The sequence below is a fragment of the Dermochelys coriacea genome, chromosome 10 (assembly GCF_009764565.3).
Source record: "Dermochelys coriacea isolate rDerCor1 chromosome 10, rDerCor1.pri.v4, whole genome shotgun sequence".
Taxonomy (NCBI): Eukaryota; Metazoa; Chordata; order Testudines; family Dermochelyidae; genus Dermochelys; species Dermochelys coriacea.
Genome location: NC_050077.1, coordinates 71248951 through 71265759, shown reverse-complemented (window position 1 = coordinate 71265759; position 16809 = coordinate 71248951). Strand labels below are relative to the sequence as shown.

General features: G+C 47.2%; 1 long non-coding RNA gene across 2 annotated transcripts; it reads left to right on the top strand.

Moving 5' to 3' along the window:
* Positions 1 to 710: 710 nt before the first annotated feature.
* LOC122455987 lies at positions 711 to 13404 on the top strand. 2 transcript variants are annotated; one of them, XR_006274564.1, is made up of 3 exons: positions 711 to 730; positions 1516 to 1664; positions 12644 to 13404. It is a non-coding gene; the product is annotated as an uncharacterized LOC122455987 (long non-coding RNA). The 2 variants fall into 2 exon arrangements; XR_006274563.1 differs by lacking the exon at positions 711 to 730 and adding an exon at positions 1325 to 1422.
* Positions 13405 to 16809: the final 3405 nt, after the last annotated feature.

Sequence of the window (16809 nt, the reverse complement as noted above, 5' to 3'; positions counted from 1 at the left end):
AGATAATAAAGGTCCGTTGTCCCTGTAAAGGAACAATATACAATTTGCCACCTTAATTGGAGTTACCCACACAGTTCAGAACACTAGATTAATTTTGATTAAAGAACAAAAAAGTTTATTTCGCTACAAAGAGAGAGGTTTTAAGTGAGTACAAGTATTAAAGCATTAAAGTCAAAAATGGTTATAAGAAAAAAAGATACTGTACTAAACTTTTACAAACTAGGCTTGGTTCAAGGTAAAATTCTTACCATATGCTTCCATCAACATTACTGACCAATCTTCAGGTCAGGATCCTTCCCAGAGTCAAACAGCTGGATTCTTTTGTCTTCTTAAGTTCAAGAGAGATGGATAGGGAGAGATAACTTGGAGTGGTTTTGCCTCTTATGAGTATAGTTAAATCAGCCTTTGAAATGCATTTCCTTGAGAGTGACCCTTGGGCCTTGTCTACACTGCCACTTTACAGCACTGCAACTTTCTTGCTCAGGGGAGTGAAAAAACACCGTCTGAATACTGCAAGTTTCAGCGCTGTAAAGTGGCAGTGTAGACAGTGCACCAGCAGCTCCCAGCAGTTGTAGCTACTCCTCTCGTGGAGGTGGAGTGCCGCAACTACACAGCTGGTGCCACGACTACACAGGCACGTGAAAGCGCCGCCATGGCAGCGCTTTAACATTGCTAATGAAGACATACCCTTAGATAACGTTCTTTCCAGTGGAGAGCAAGGAGACATCAGGTGTGTGTGGGGGAGATTTCATACTGTTCCTTCTCTCCCCGCTCTCTGAGGGCTCTGTTTACAGCTTATATGCAAATTGAGGTAAACACACATCCCTTTGTTTAAGACCTGCTTGATCAGCTTTACCTAATGGTTACGTGACTTTAAACATGGGCTTTAACATTATACGGAGGGGAAATTCATAACTTTACACACAATGTTTGCTACATTCATTCCACCATGATATTATTGACCCGTGAGATATTAGTTTTCAAATGATACTTCATAAGGTGAATACACGAGTGCATTCTATTACACCTTGTCACAAACATGTCTTTCCAAAATGTGTTGTGGGTGTTCCCCCCTCAGGACTGGGACTGATGCACAATCCCCCTCCTGTACTGCCCCACTGCCTGCTTTCTTCAGTCCAGCTCTCTTTGGCCATCTGCGATGGAGCCTTCCTGACTCTTCACTTTCCAGCATTACCTCCCCTCCTGGTAAAGCACCATCGCCCCAGAAGAGTTTTGTACAGCCTGAATGCAGAAAAAGCTGACACTCAATGTGGGGAGGGGACACTGTGCCCCATTTCACTGCCCTTCTAGTCAGAGAGAACCATGCTGCACCAAGACTCTACTGCTCTCTTCACATCAGTTCTCAGAGAAGAGTCCACCCCATCCTCCTCCCTGAGGATCGCCTGGCTTTGCCCACTCCCAGTAAGATGATCACATTCCTAATTGCCACTTGGGAATAGATTAGCAGTCAATGAGAGCAACAGTTTTGCTAACTCAAAATGTTCCTTTCTAAAGAATATGACCTGGCCCCTTGTGACCAGCAAATTCATCACATTTGTGATCCAAGTAAACTTGGAAGCCTGGTCGCCTCCAGAGAAGAGAGTCAAGTGCGTTCTGTCACGTTGCCACCTGGTCCTTCAGTGAGGCAGTGAAAATCGTCATAGGTTTGAAAACCTTTTTCCTGTTTTGACCCCTTCCTTCGATGGTTGGAATATCTCTCTCCTCTCAGTGAGAGGTTCTGCAACGTTCCTGTTGTGTATTGTGCATTTAATTCAACAACAGCCCCTGTGATTGTAGGCTCTATTGATCATTAAATATGACAGATGTGATGCAGCCTGAGTTGTGCCCCACTCCAGTCCCCAATGGATGCAGCTGACCTATTGTTATCAGAACACAATGCAATCCCAAGGGTTTGGCATTTCGACCATTGGTATAAAAATATGAATATTGTGCCAGTGAAAAATACATGTTCCAGCGGTGCTAAAGATTGAAACCTCTATAGATCACTAGCACAGGCAACAGTAGGCAACCATGTCCCCATGCACCAGCCTCTCCACCAATGGGCCATTTCAAAGGCATGACAGATGAGTTCAGCTCCAGGGCCCAATGAATCCTTGGCCTCTATGATGGGATCCCAATAAGGAAGCCAATTTTTTTGGTTTTTCATGTGATCATGTCCCCAAGGATCTGAACTGAGATTCCCTCTTGCCCTCTTATCACTAAGATTAGACTGCACTAATGCATAATAGTATCCCTGCCATCTCTTTCCTTCCCCAAGGACCGGGCACTAGTTTTCCTGAACACTTTTTGATGAGATATCTTATCATTTCTGATAATCACAGGGACTCACTCATGCATGCTCCCTCATGGTGTGGATACTGGAATAGAGAGGATGTTTCTTCTGTCACTTGGTGTCACCCTTGCTTCTTGGTGGGAAGAGCTATGCTTTATGTATCTCAGTCTTCCATTCTAGTTAATGGCCAATGACAACAGTCATTGATTGGATGCCAGTGGTCATTGAGTGGTGTAGGGATACAATATACTTCCTGCTATCATTCACTCCTGGCAGTCCCATCCCCTTGTTCTTAATGAACATTGTTTTGTGGGAGGGAAGCAGCAATTAGAGGAGGCTGCAGATTGAGACGGGGTCTTTCTGGGGTCAGATTCAGCAAAATGACTTGAAGGGCAGAATTTCCCCATCCTGTTTCCCCATCCTCTCCCGATCATCAGAGACCTGCATGCCTCACACATACAGAGCCCTGAGTTTGTTAAATAGGGACATCTCATTCTAGAGCTCAGACTGTTTCCAGTCCTCCAAGGACTAATTGCAGTCACATTTACATCGGCACAGGAAATGTGGTGTCCTCACCATTCTGCAGACTGCAGGGTTGTAGCTGTCGTAACTTTGGCCTTTGTGACCAGATGGCCACTAGGGAGAGACACCCAAAAATGAGAGAGAAATAGGGAAAGCATTGAGCTGAAAACTGACCCATGGCCTCCATTAGTGTAGTGTATGGTCCATGAGGTGTGCATGGCCTCCAGGTTTTCAGAGCAGTTTGTTTGCAGGAGGACATGATTTTGTGATCATTCTATTTCATGGTAAATTTTTTATGGGATTCAACTTCCAAATAAATGATTCCCCAGGGCAGTAAGATAGCAAAGAAGTGATACCATTCACCTCTCAGAGTATGGTGTGTGGCGGTGGGACAAACAAACAGAAAAGGTCATGGCCCACTCTGATCTTCACTGACCCCCACGATGGGGCCAAAGGGAGAGACAACTCTCAGCTCCCTTTATGTCCCACTCCCAGCAGCCTCTTTTGTTTGCTTACCCACAAATTGCAAGGCTGGCCCTGAGCTGAGCTGTAACCTCTGTCTCAGTACATCTCTGCATTAAAGACATTGTGAGCTGCAAAACATATCTTGGTGCTGCGTGGATCTGCAGGAATGAAACAATTATTGTAAAGTGCCTCTTATGCAAACACTTTCCTCCCGAAATAGCCTGAGAGGCAGAGAGAGGGAAACAAACAAAGCAGGAATTTGGAGTCAGATTCTTTCAACAAAGAATCATCTGCCCTTTCTTGTAGTCATTGGGGGCCTCATATTCAAAAGTGCTAGGCACCAGCAGCACCAATCAACTTGAGCGAGAGGGATGCTCAGCACTCACATCTGCAAGGCGAGATGGGAACTAACTAGAGCTAATGCTGCCCCCTCAGCCAACTTTCAGCAGCTGGGTCTGTAATTTAAACATACAGGATTGAATGTAACTGTCCATTTGGAGGCACTGGCAGAGCCATGCTGGTACAATACAATCTGACCAGTGTGGCTTGGGACTGTTATACCCAAATGAGGCCATTCTAGTTTATCTGCAGTTTCAGAGTTGCTTCTGTCGGCCCTGCTCCTCTGAGTCAGTGACTTCAGTGGGAGCTCAGCATCCGAGCAGATCATGTTTGTTGGTAGAACAGGTTCAAGAAACAATGAGCCATGGAGTCATGTTAAGCCAAATTCAGCATTAGTGTATTTAAATCCCTGGTTGTACTGTACCCAGGTTACAATGCATTTCTATCCATTCTGATTGCGGGGAATAATTTCTCTCTCAGATGGTTTCTGATTGAACGTCAGCTGTTCCCATATTTCAGTAACGTTTCTCGGTTGACCCCTGTGCCTCCTCCACCCCTTCTACCTCTCACCTGTGCTGTACCAGCAAAGATTATTTATAGGGGAAAAGCCAAGAATCTCCCCCTACCTCTGTATGCTTAGCAATTTCCGAGCCAGGGAATTAATTTGTCTGCTCTCCTTCTCTGTGTTTCTGTGGTTTGCATTGTCATTTGCAAACTTTATTACTTCACACTGTTTACCTTGCTCCACAGTCTGGACAGCTGTGTGTGGCCTCCCTTCTTGCACAAGTAAATAGGTGTCCCCTGGCTGCCTCTGCTACACTGAGGGCCTCAAGATCTCCAGTCAGTGCAGGTCAAGCCTAGGCTTCAAGGCTAGTGTTGAGTTAAAATTTGCTGGTATTTGATGGTGGGTGATATTTTTCAACCCAGACTAAGGCACATGAAAATTTGTGAGACACACTTTAATGTACAGCAAAGGCTGGTCTGCCCTGCGTAGTAAATACCTCATCTTTTCAGAAAGATTGTTCTAATTCCAAGAGATGCTACTGGTGTTGCAGGGTGCTGGAAAGCGATCTGCAGCATGGTGAGAAACTGCAGCCGTCTGGCCTCCATTGCCTTGTGTTTGTTAAATAGGAATCACTGATTTCTCTCCATCCCCATTTGCCCTTGCATGCACACAATTCTAAGGAGACACTGGATTCTAGGGACTGAATTCTATCCTTTGGTACATGTGAGGCAATGTCTTTTATTGGACCAACTTCTGTTGGTGAAAGAGGCAAGCTTTTAAGCCATACAGAAAGAAGAGCTCTGTGTGACTCAAAAGTTTGTCTCTGTCACCAACAGAAGCTGATCCAATAAAAGATACGACCTCACCCACCTTGTCTCTCTAATATCCTGGGACCAACATGGCTACAACTACACTGCATACTTTCATGCTTGTAACACACTCACCCTGAAGACAGGAGGAGTTTTGCCTACGTGAGAATTTCAGGGCTGGTCCCACAGTCCCTCCAAAAAGCTTTACCCATTGCCTTACTCTTTGGAGATCTGGTCGGTCTTCCCCCAGATCTCAGGGTTGCACATGCTGTGACACGCAGTCATAGCTGATTCACTGAAGTAATTTCTCAGAGTACTGACTTTCTGCAAAACATTCCATCCAAACAAACAAGCCACAAAATGTATTCTGTCCAAACTCCTCCTCTGCCAGTCTGTAGCCTTGAACACTGACCTCTCTAGTGGCACAGGCCCTTGTCTCAAACAGTCCCTCTACAAACCATCTTTTCATTTAACTCAGTACCACTCCACCTTGTCCTCCACATGTTTCTTTCAAACCACATCCAACTCACCTAGGGCTTATAAGCTTACACACAATTTTTCATAATGGTGTCTTCCCAAGAGAGTCCTGGGTCAGGAAAAGGATGGAGCATTACAGACCAGCATTTAGGTGCATTGGCAGAGCTGTATGTGCACGAGGGGGTTCCTGGGCTACACTCGGGGGATATTGTGGGTCAGGATTAAGGGGCAATGGCAGAGCTGTGTATGGGGAGCCCAGATCCAGAACAGCAGGGAATGTTGTAGGTCACTAGTTGGATGTACTAGTAGTGTTGTGTGGGGAACCTGTTCTGGACTAGGAGGTCAGGATTGAGTTGCCGTGGTGTTGCTGTGTGGAGGCTGGAGAAGCTCAGGACTGGAACATCAGGGGATGCTGCTGGTCAAGAGTGAGGAGCATCGGCAGACCTGATGTGGGAAAGCTGCCCATCCCCACTCTGTACCACAGCTACCTTTAGCCAGTAGCTTTTTAATCCCTCACTTTCACAAGCTCTATATTAATATAGGTTTTAAATCAAATTGATTCCTTATTTTCCCCTTCTCAACTCATTTCTTCCTATCTGTGCATGACATGGGGACTATAACTGGCCAATTAGCCTGGTCGGTGGGTGTCTTCTTTACCTGAGGAATGACCAGTGGGCAATGGGTTGCGGAGGAGGGGCAGCACTCGGTTGCTTTAAAGGCCTTGAAAGCTTTTTGTTTCTCCTCAGGTTTGTGCAGCAAACTGAGGCTTGAGTCTGCAAGGCTTTTAGCAGCTCTTCCTCTCACGCCCTTTGCATTAGTGACACGCAGCCGCGGCAAGGAAGTGGGAGCGGGGAAGATGCACTAGAGGGGCACTTGCCTTTTTTTCCCCCCTTTCCTTTTTTCTTTGAAAGGAACAATGTCAGGGGTCCCTCGAATTCCATTTGCCGGCTGCTGGCCTGTCCTCTCTCTCTGAGGCTGAGTGGTTTATTAAGCATTCCTGGCGCAGGCACTTTGAGCTATTTCATAAAGCAGGGATATAAGTGCAGTAGGTATAAAAGAGAGATGGGACTGGGGGAGGAGGGTGAAAGAGGATGATGTCGAAAATGCTAGAATTCTTTATCGCATGGCCAGCTGTCTGAGTGGGTCCCTGTTTGCTGTATGGTTGAGAGGGGATATTGGAGCTAACCTATCTATGGTCTGTAGAGAGTCTGTAACAGGGTCCCATATACAGATCCACCCACCACAAAAGGCTTCACTGCAGTAAACAAAATAACTTCCTGCTCGGAGGCCTTATTTATGTGCTGCAGGGACTATCCCATCTAACGAGACCTAAGTGCAGTGCCCAGCCCAGCAGTCCTGAGCAGGCTACACAAAGGAACCAAAGTGGTGCAAACTAATAACAATGCCAGGCTCAATTCCCAGCTCTTCTCAAGCTCACGGCCTGAGCATCTTGAGGAAATGGAGAGAAGTTCCCTGTGGCAGTCTCTCTGTACGCCCCTTTGTGAGGATGGTGGCACAGCTGTGTGAGTGAATCAGGCCCAGAGGGCTCATACTCTCTCCCAACTCCTTGAGCTTTGTGAATAGCTGTCCTTGGCTCTAGTGTCTCCTGGAGCCCTCCTGTCCCAATAGCTAGGCTGATGCCTCCTCCCTTATTAGTAAAACTGGGACCGGGGTGCATGAGGGTCCCAAAGGATCTGTACTGGCTGGCACAGACCCCATCTCCCAGGTACCTAGGTGAGAGGGGGTTATTATTTCCCATCCAATGGATGATGTGGAAATGCTATTATTATATATTTTGTTTTCAAAATGCAGTGTGGGGAGGGTATTCACCACCGATCTTACATCTGGTTACTCTGGCAATATCCTATATTAGAATTTACTCTATAAATACAAAACAAGATTGGTCCTTGGGCTAGGGACCATATCATCCATGTATCTGTACATTGCCCAGGACAGCGGATGCAGGCACCAACTTTCCAAAGTGCCAGAGGGTGCTGGACTCCAGGCTCTACCCCAGGCCTCACCCCTACTCCACCCCTTCCCCCACCCCCACCCTGCCTCTTCCTGCCCCTGCTCCACCCATGCCCCGCCTCTTCCTGCCCTGTTCCACTCCATCCCCCAAGCGTGCTGCATCCTTGCTCCTCCTCCTTCCCTCCGCCCCCCTGAGCCTCCTGCATGATGCAAAACAGCTGATTGTGCCAAGCGGGAGGCATGGGGAGGGAGGGAGGTGCTGATTTATGGTGCCTGCTGGCAGGCAGGCAGAACATACTAGGGGGTGAGGGGGAGCTGATAGGGGGATTGCTCAGGACCAACCATTTTTTCCTCATGGGTGCTCCAGTCCTGGAGAACCCATGGAGTTGGCACCTATGACAGAGGGACCCTGATGCCGACAAAGGATTTGACACAATAGAAATTTTAGATTACATTTAAAAAACTATGTTAAAAGAATGTTAAGATTGCAGAGTCAAGCACTCAAAAGCTAGGCAATGCCAGACTCTAGGTTGTCTGTGCAGCCTTAATTTGCCTCCCCTTGTGCATATGCACTATGATACAGTCTTTAATTACACGATCACATACTATTTTCCCACAGCATCCCAGCCACATTCAGTGAATAGGTAGCTCTTCAATGTTTCTTTTATCCTCCACATTCAGTGTGTGGCCCCAGGCCTTCCTTACTGCACACTATTCAAACCCTGCTCTGAATACAGAAGCATTAATTTCCTCGTTGGCTTTTCCTTGGCACTCAGCGCTGTAGTATCTGAGTGCTTCACAGACATGAATTGATTTATCTTCACAACCCCTTTTTAAGATCCAGGGGTATACCTGTTTTACAGATAGGAAACTGAAGTACAGAGAGGTTAAGGTCAAAAGTATCCACTAATTTTGAGAGCCCAATTTCAGATGCGTAGGGTCTGGTTTTTCACAGTACTTGGCATTATGTAGCACTTTATTTGTTCAAAGCACAGGTCTCATTGACTTCAGTCGTAGCTGTGAGTGCTCAGCACTTGTGCAAACCAGATCCTGGGGTCTCAAGTCAGGCACCCAGTAAATGAGGAACACTTAATTAGTGAAAAGAAAAGGAGTACTTGTGGCACCTTAGAGACTAACAAATTTATTAGAGCATAAGCTTTCGTGAGCTACAGCTCGTGTCTGCAAAAAACTTGGGTTAACTGACTTGCCCAGCATCATGTAGGAATTCCATGGCTGAGGCCGGGATAGAATCCAGTTCTCCAGGGCAGCATTCAGCTGCTTTAATCATGAGACCCTCACCCTGCTGCTGTGTTTCATCCTCACACACTGGACCCCTATGCTTTAAGTTTCCTGAGTCTGAGAGGGCTCCAGCACTGTCTTTTACCTTGGCTCTCTGGATCACTTCCGGGACACAGGCTCTTTGCTTATTACCTTTGCTTAGAACTGAGACCTCACAATCCAGCTGCCCTAGGTCCCCAGGACCTGTGATGATCCATCATAGGCTCCCCAGTTCCTTAAACACACCTTTTCCCAAAGCACCAACCTCATGGCATTCTGATTTACTGTATCTCCCCCCAGGAACATGAGATAGTGGAAGCACATAACCCCCTGTTTGCTAAGGTTTCTAACACAATTACTCTTTACTTTAGATAGCTCAAGGAATACACAGAGCTAGACAAAAATCTAGACACCTGTAAGCATTGTCCTGCCTCAGTTTCCTCCAAGCTGCTTGTGCATCAGCAGAGGGAGCACTGAGAGCACCGGAGAGACAGTCTCCCTGCTTTCAGTTCCAGTGTCCAATGCCAGAGCGATTGGCAACAGCCCAGAGCAGTACTTGCAGGGAAGTCCTGTTCAGCTAGGAAGCCCTGGGATGGAGCATGCCCAGTCACTGTGTGGGGATGGTGCATGTACAGTCCCACAGGCACCGACTTTTGACTTTCTTTGGGAGTGCTCCACCTCTGCTCCACCCTGAGGCCACTGTGCCCCTCCCCCCAGTGCCCCTGCTCTGCTTCTTCCTGCCCCACTCCTCCCCATCCCCCAAGTATGCCCCACCCTCACTCCACCTCTTCCCACCCCTGCTCTTCCCCCTCCCGCCCAATGCCTCCCACCCACCGCCAAACAGCTGATCGGTGGTGGGCGGGAGATGCTGGGAGTGGGGGGAAGAGCTGATCAACGGGGCCCCACCGAACAGTCTGTTTGGTGGGTGACTGCTGGGTGCTGAGCACTCACTATTTTTTTTTTCGTGGGTGCTGCAGCCTCAAATCACCCACAGAGTGGGTGCCTATGCACAGTCCAGTCAGCATGTCAGAGATGTGAGGTATTGGAGCTTGTCTCATGCGGATGGAATCTTTGGAGAATTTACCTGCCAAACTCTAACAAGTCCCTGCTGAACGTGTGAAAACAGAGATTTTTCAAAGGCTTATAACATGGTCAAATTGGAGTATTTTTCATGGGAACAGAAAAAAGTCACACCCCTGACATCAGGACACTCCCCCTGCTGCCCCCTGTTCACACCCTGCCAAACTGCAAGTCCTTGTTCCAATGAATGGAAGTGCTAGAGAAACGGTTGGAAGAATTTTTTTTGACACGGGCAAAACAATGTATTTTTTCAGATTCTCATTCTCGGAATTATCTGAACCATTTACGCTGAAATTTTCCAAAAAAAATTCAGCCAGAGACAGACACCCTGCATGGGAAATTTCAGTGCAAATAGTTAATGTTTGGCAAAGTTATAAGCAACTGAAAACAGGGTCTTATAATGGAAAGTGTCTGGAAACCTGAACTATAGGGAGCATTGCTGGCTCCACCTATAATCATAGTTATTATTATTATCATTGCAAGGGGGTGAGCTTCATCTAGCCTAATTATTTGACCCTCCCCAAGAAAAGAATCCAAAAGCCCACACCTGAGTTTGGAGGCTACTAAAAATGGTTTCAGAACCAGATTACACTAGAGGGGTCAGTGCAGTAGGCCTTTCACCTCTGGAAAACTGGGCTCCAGCTCTGGGAACTACTGTCATTCAGGACAGAGGCTCATTGGCAGAGTTGTGTGGGGAGACCTGGAATGAATCAGCGTGAGGCAAGGTGGGTCAGGATTGAGGAGCGATAGCCGAGCTGGGTGGACTAAGGAGAACAGGGCCAGTATCTTGGGAAAAACATGCCAGTTACTGCACCTAGGCCAAATCGAAGAACATTCAACATATACACCAGGAGTGGCCAAACCACGACTCGTGAGCTGCATGTGGCTCTTTTACAGTTGAAGTGTGGCTCCCGGAGCTCCCAACTCCACCCCCCATTCTCGGCCTACCAGACTTGGGGGAGGGAGCTTGGGGCTTCTGCCCTGCGGCCAGTGCTGGAGCTAGTAGCAGAGATGACTGGCGCCTGCTGCGGCGGGGGGGGGACAATTGAAAGGTTCACTCCCCCCACCCCCCAACAGCTTGAGTCACACCCCCTCCATGCATACACCATCCTCTTACCTTCAGCTACCCCTCCCTGCAGCTCCCAAGTGTTAGCTCCGCATGGAGAGGTAGCCGCAAACAGCTGGAGTTGCAGGAGGGGCTGCTGCTTTAGGTCTGCAGGGAGAGACTGTAGCAAAAGCAGCGGCTTTTCCTGCAACTCTCAGCTGTTTGCCGCTGTCTGTACCCAAGGCGCAGCTCCCATCTTTCTGGCTCCAGCAGCTGCAGTGCAAGGAGGGGGCCTGGTGCACCATGTGACCGAATGGGGCCAGAAAACCCTGGCAAAAATCTAGGGGGACATGTGACCCCATATACCCCCCTCATGCATTGCCTCTGGCTTCTGCCCAGCGAGAAGGGGGGTCTCAGGGTTTCAGCCCTGTGGGGTGCACCTGCTGGGGCTCAGGGCTTCAGCCCCACAGGGCGTATGTGCCAGGGCTCAGGATTTCAGCAGGAGTGGGGCTGAAGCCCTGAGCCCAGGCAGGGGCTTCCCACGGGGCAGAAGCTCTGAGACCTCCCTCCCCACAAAGGCTGAAGCCCTGACAGGCGCGTTCCGCGGGGCTGAAGCCCCAAGCCCCAGCAGGCACGCCCCAGCTCTTGAACTTCTGACAATTGCCATATTGGAGGGTCAGTACGTTTGGTCACCCCTGATATACACCAAAGAAAGCTGCATGAAAACACTGCTGAGATGGGGACCCTGAGTTTCACACATCTTGATTCCAATGCTGAGAACAGTAAAATGACCCCAAGGAGTGTAAGCCCTGTGCCCTGCCTTATGCACAACAGACCTTGCCTCAAGCAGCCATCAATAATCTGCATCTCGCTCTGCACATCTTACCTTGGTTTCCATGTGTTTATTTTAACCTTGATTTTATTACATGTTCTTTGCGCGTTAGGTGTGTGTAGCCCAGGCACAATTGGTCTGGAGCCTGGGCAGGATCGGAGATTTCCTATTCGAATGAAGGTTGCCCAAGGCACCTGAGCCTGGCCATACTAGTGCTAAATGCCAGCCAAGCTTTTCTGATTCCTTCAATGCAGTTTTTAAGTGCTGCTCACATGTACGATAAAGGGAAAATATGGAGACAAAGGGAAGGGGACATAAAAGTGTCTTGAAGTAGCTGCAGGGGAAGTGCTTTTATTCACAAGGCTGGCAATGAAATTAGAGGCAATTGTGAGGACCAAAGATTCAATAAAACCCAGGGAGGATGTCAGGTGAGAGAGGGGCTGCACGGCCATTTCTGTAAATTGAACAGATGTTCCCTGCTGGTGCCAATAATCAGTTACTGATGGTGCTGTTAAACAAACAGCTCCAGGCCTTCCTCAGGTGCTGTAAAGCTGACAGGGACATCTGTTACTACCACCTTTGAACTTCAGAGTGAGAGGACAGGCTTCTTTCACTTTGCCTCTGGTTTAATGAGGCATGGTCCTTTAAATAAACCGAACAGCCACTACCTGTCTGATGGACAGAGAGGTGAAAGAGCACTGGGATGTGACAGGCATCACATCTCCGCTCTGCTCCAAAGTTGTGACGTGGGGGGGATTCAGGAGAGAACTGAGGGGATGATGGGTGTTCTGGGGCATGTGCTGTGACTCAAGTCAATGTGTTCTCGGCATCCTCATGCCTGGACATGCTGTTGCCAAAGGCAGTGATTGTGGAATCGCCGGCTATGCAGATATTTACAGGGACTGAATGGAAGTGGGACTACACAGGTGCAATATTCCCTGCTCCCCTGGCAGTGAGAGGGGGTGCAACACTCACTTTTCTTTCCTTTTTCTTTTTAGGTGAATGGTGGGGTCTATGAATCTGATAGGTTCAGAACGTTGGCCAGAAGCAAGTAAAGTGCCAGCAGGCTCTGAGCAACTTCCCACCCTTCTGCAGCTCTGACAGTGCTCCTCAACCTGACCTGCAGCACCTTTGCTCTTTCAGTACTGGGCTTTTCCACCCAATTCTGCGGCTGCATCTGAATCCCAGCCTCTGGTGCATCTAACTGTTCCGGTCCATCAGCCACTCCAGAGTGAAGTCATGTCAGAATGAGTTGCGGGTTTCATGGTGTGGTCATGTACCCAGTTCGCGTGGGGATCAAACTGAGCCCATCAAGCACATTCCCTTTGTGATTTAGTCAGAAGCTGAATTCAAGTCAGAGGTTAAAGTGTATTAATTCCCTGAGCTAGACGGGCATCTTGGTTATCCTCAGTCTTATAGCTACATCTATGTTGCAAAAGCATGATGCCAGGACTTAAACGAGTGGGTCCCAAATTCCCTCTTTGTCTCTCTTCCTCCTGTGTAATTAACTGAGATCCACCTTAATAGGATAAAACTAAATATTGAATAGCATCCAAACGCACAGTGGCTGGCAGGAAAACAACAGCTAGACATAGAAAGGGAGAAAGGCAGCTAAATGGACAAAAGACCCATTTAAGAGTGTTTATTAGAGGTTCCTAAGCTAATAACATCATTATCACAATGTCAACATGGCTGTGATGAGCCTGGTGTGTGCCAGGAGGGGCGATCCTCTTATGTGTTTTGACTAATCAGCTGGGATTTACATGATACACAATAAATCTTATTGATTCTAAATGAAATGTGCCTTTGGGAATCTTTAGCATTCACAGCGAGCCTGAGCCAAACCAGGCAGCAAAGCTCTGTCTCCATTGGACTTGGAATATAAAAACCTTCAGACAAAATGATTTAATGGAAAATATGGACAGGAATGAGCCTCTGAACTGTAGTATTACACGAGACAAGCAAACATGAAGATATGCCTGAGAAAGGCAGCCAATAGGAGGGGGCAGGGAGAGGTTGGGGCACATGGAGAAATGTGGGTGGAGAAGAGAGAGAGCTTAGATCAGTTTTCTTGACCTTCAGGGCATGCTGCCAGACTTTATTTAAGCCTCTGAAGGAGGATGCTTTTGGTGTTTGTTAACTGAGGTTTTGTATAGAATGTGCCCAGAAGAATATACAATACCTAAATACATAGCAGAGTGCAAGAAGAAGGGATATATTGTCACAGCTGTACCAAGGCAGTTTGAAATAACTTCCTTTCTAGAACATTTTGGTGTCCTGGAGGGAATGGCATCTCTGTTAAGGTTTGAAACACCTAGGCTCCCTAAAAACACAGATTTGAATAGCATCAGCGGCAACGTAGCCATTTCTTGGGTCGTTACACTAAGTACTTTGTCATTTCTTCAGTAGGAAATTCCCCATGCCTGCTCTACACACACTTTTCTAGGGGACGGGCAGGAAGTATCTGGAAAGCTGTAGCTCGGCTTGGGCAGCTCTGCATTAAATCCCGGATTCTGCATCTACTGGGAAATGGGCATTTACTGTCTTTCCATGCTAGTTGACAATAGGGTCTGGGGCTGAACAGTCTGTCTATGGTGGCTGACAAGCCATTTTGTCAAGTAAGTCATAAATTTAAACTGAGTGCCATAAAAGTGTCAGGTGGGGAGTGAGATGCCACAGGCCATTTCATGGCATATTTGTCTGGTGGAGTTTGCAGAGCTGTTTATATCCTTCAGGACATGCTGCTGTTAGGATCTGGGTTCTTGTTACATTGTCTCTGACAGAGGAAATAACCAGGTTGGCTGCCAGGGTCAGTTCAACACCAAGGCCTCCTCATTGCCCACCTTATTTCCTTTGAGTCTAATGGAGAGATAACAGTTCCTGATTGTAATCATGGAATTAATGAGCAGTTTGCAAGGCCATTTATCTTGGTGTCTCTCGGTTTCCTTTTTCTTAATGTTACTAAGGAAATAACCATCCACCCTTCTGCTGAAGGCTACACCAGACACAAACATCCATCCAAGCTGATGAGCACTTTCTGTGACTATTCCACCAAAGGCCCCTGGAGATCCAAGAACTGTTCAAACAATGTCTCATTGCCACTTGTGACCAGCAACTGTGAGAGAAGTTCATTCCAGGTCCACCCCAAATTCTTTTTGGGGATGCTGATGCATTCCCTGAGGTCCAGTTCGATGAACTCTATATCGTCTGGCACAAAAATCAGCTGTTCATAGACTCTAATCTTTTGCTCTGGCTACTCTTTCTGGAGTCTCTGCTGTGGCTGCTCAGTAGCACTCACTGGGAAAGAAAGACTGGTAGCAATGGGCTGATAATGGAACAGCACAACCTAAGTTCTCAGCCGTGGCTGGTGAAGTGCACAGAAGCAAAAGAAGCAGCTCCTTTTCCAGTTTGCAGAGAAATCTCTTTAAATTCATAGCCCCAATATGCATTTTTTCATTGTGGGTCTTTGAGTTGGTGCAGAGATCTACAATACAGACCTGCCTGCAAGTCATGGGACCAGCAGTGCAAGTAGGGCAGTACCCTCCGGTACGCAATACCTGCAAGAAATTTCTAGCCGGTACAGGGTACTGGAAAGACAGGGGCCAGTACCCCCACTGGAGCACATGGCTGGGGGGCGGGGCTGCGCTGTGCTCCTTAAAGGAGCAGAAAGTGGCTAGGGAGGGCATTCATTCTTTAAGGCTTTAACAGCACACTACATATGCTAACAAACTTTTTAAAAGGCTTTGTTTAAGTTTGTTAGCATATGTATTGTGTTGTTTTACGTTAGTCAGGAGTCCTCGGGGGGGGAAGGGGGGACGGAAGGTGTTTTAATAAAACAATGGTTTTTATTCTGTTTGTCCCCATTGGTCTGAATTATCCATGACATTAATGCTGCATCACATCAAGTCCAAATCATTAGAGGAATGCCTCTGCTTGCACTGACCAGAGGATGTTTGCATTCTGATGTCAGCCCAGTTCTGTGTAAACCCAGAGTTATTCTTTGCAGCCAAACTAGTCTCACATGCATTTTGTTAACTGGAACTGGAGCAGCAAAACAAAGAAAACAAATGCCTCATTTTCCAGCTTTTGGGGTGAGAGAACTATAAGTGAAGATTACAATGCTGGACACTGACAGCCTTAAACCCACTGCCTTAGGAATCTGACAAGAATTTTGCTGAAAATATGTTCTTCATCTTAGCAACGGAGCTAAGACTTATCACACATTTGCCCACCTTTATTGGAATGAAGCTCCTTCTGATCTGACAGCTCAGGCATTGTCAGTTTCATCCAGAACAATTTACAAACTTGGAACCTAATCCTGTAAACCCTTAATCATTTGATCAATCCCATTAAAGATAATGGGACTGTTTGCATGACTATTTACCACTTTTATGGACTAGTGAGAGTTTCAGGAATCTGTTCCTATAAAGGAAATTGAATCCTCCATTGAAATGCAATGTTTGGGTACAATACTATAAAGCAGTTTGTGATACAGTTCTACTTAAAATTTGTCTTTTAATAAGTCATACATATGCTGAAATGACTCCTCACCCAACTCCCATATTCCATATAAACAGACTGAATACTACATATTTTGGGGGAAAGTGATTAGTTAAGCATGTTGATGTTTGTATATACAAGGGGGGGGCGTCAGAGGGGACGTGGAGAGTGTGGGGGCCCTGGGATGGGGGTGGGGTGGAGTCACACGGAAGGTCATGTGGGGAGGTTACATGCCCCCCCTTGTGTCTGTCCCATGAGTGCAGTACCAGCAAGAAATGATTTCTACTTGCACCACTGCATGGGACTAATACATATTCTCATTGCTGTTTCAGCTGCCATAGTGACAATAAAATAGCTGCTATTAACAGGTTATGACCGGATGTTAGACTTCAGGGCTTTGTGGGGTGGTGCAGAGCTACGCTGCCACCTCATGCTGGCAATTAGATCAGATAGGGCTCATTAACACCAAGACAGGAGTATACACAGCTGAAAGTCTCTCTGCTTGGAGGAGGGTCAGGAGATCTAGAAAGGGGGGGAAACCTAGAAGCAGTTAGTGCAGACCAAAGCCTATCTTTGTAAGTGCAATCCTATCTTGGCGCTTTAGTGTGTATGTTAAGAATAAAGACAAAATTCAGGAAGGGATGGATTTGAACCATAGACAGTGTGTATTTGTGATGCAATATTCACAGATAC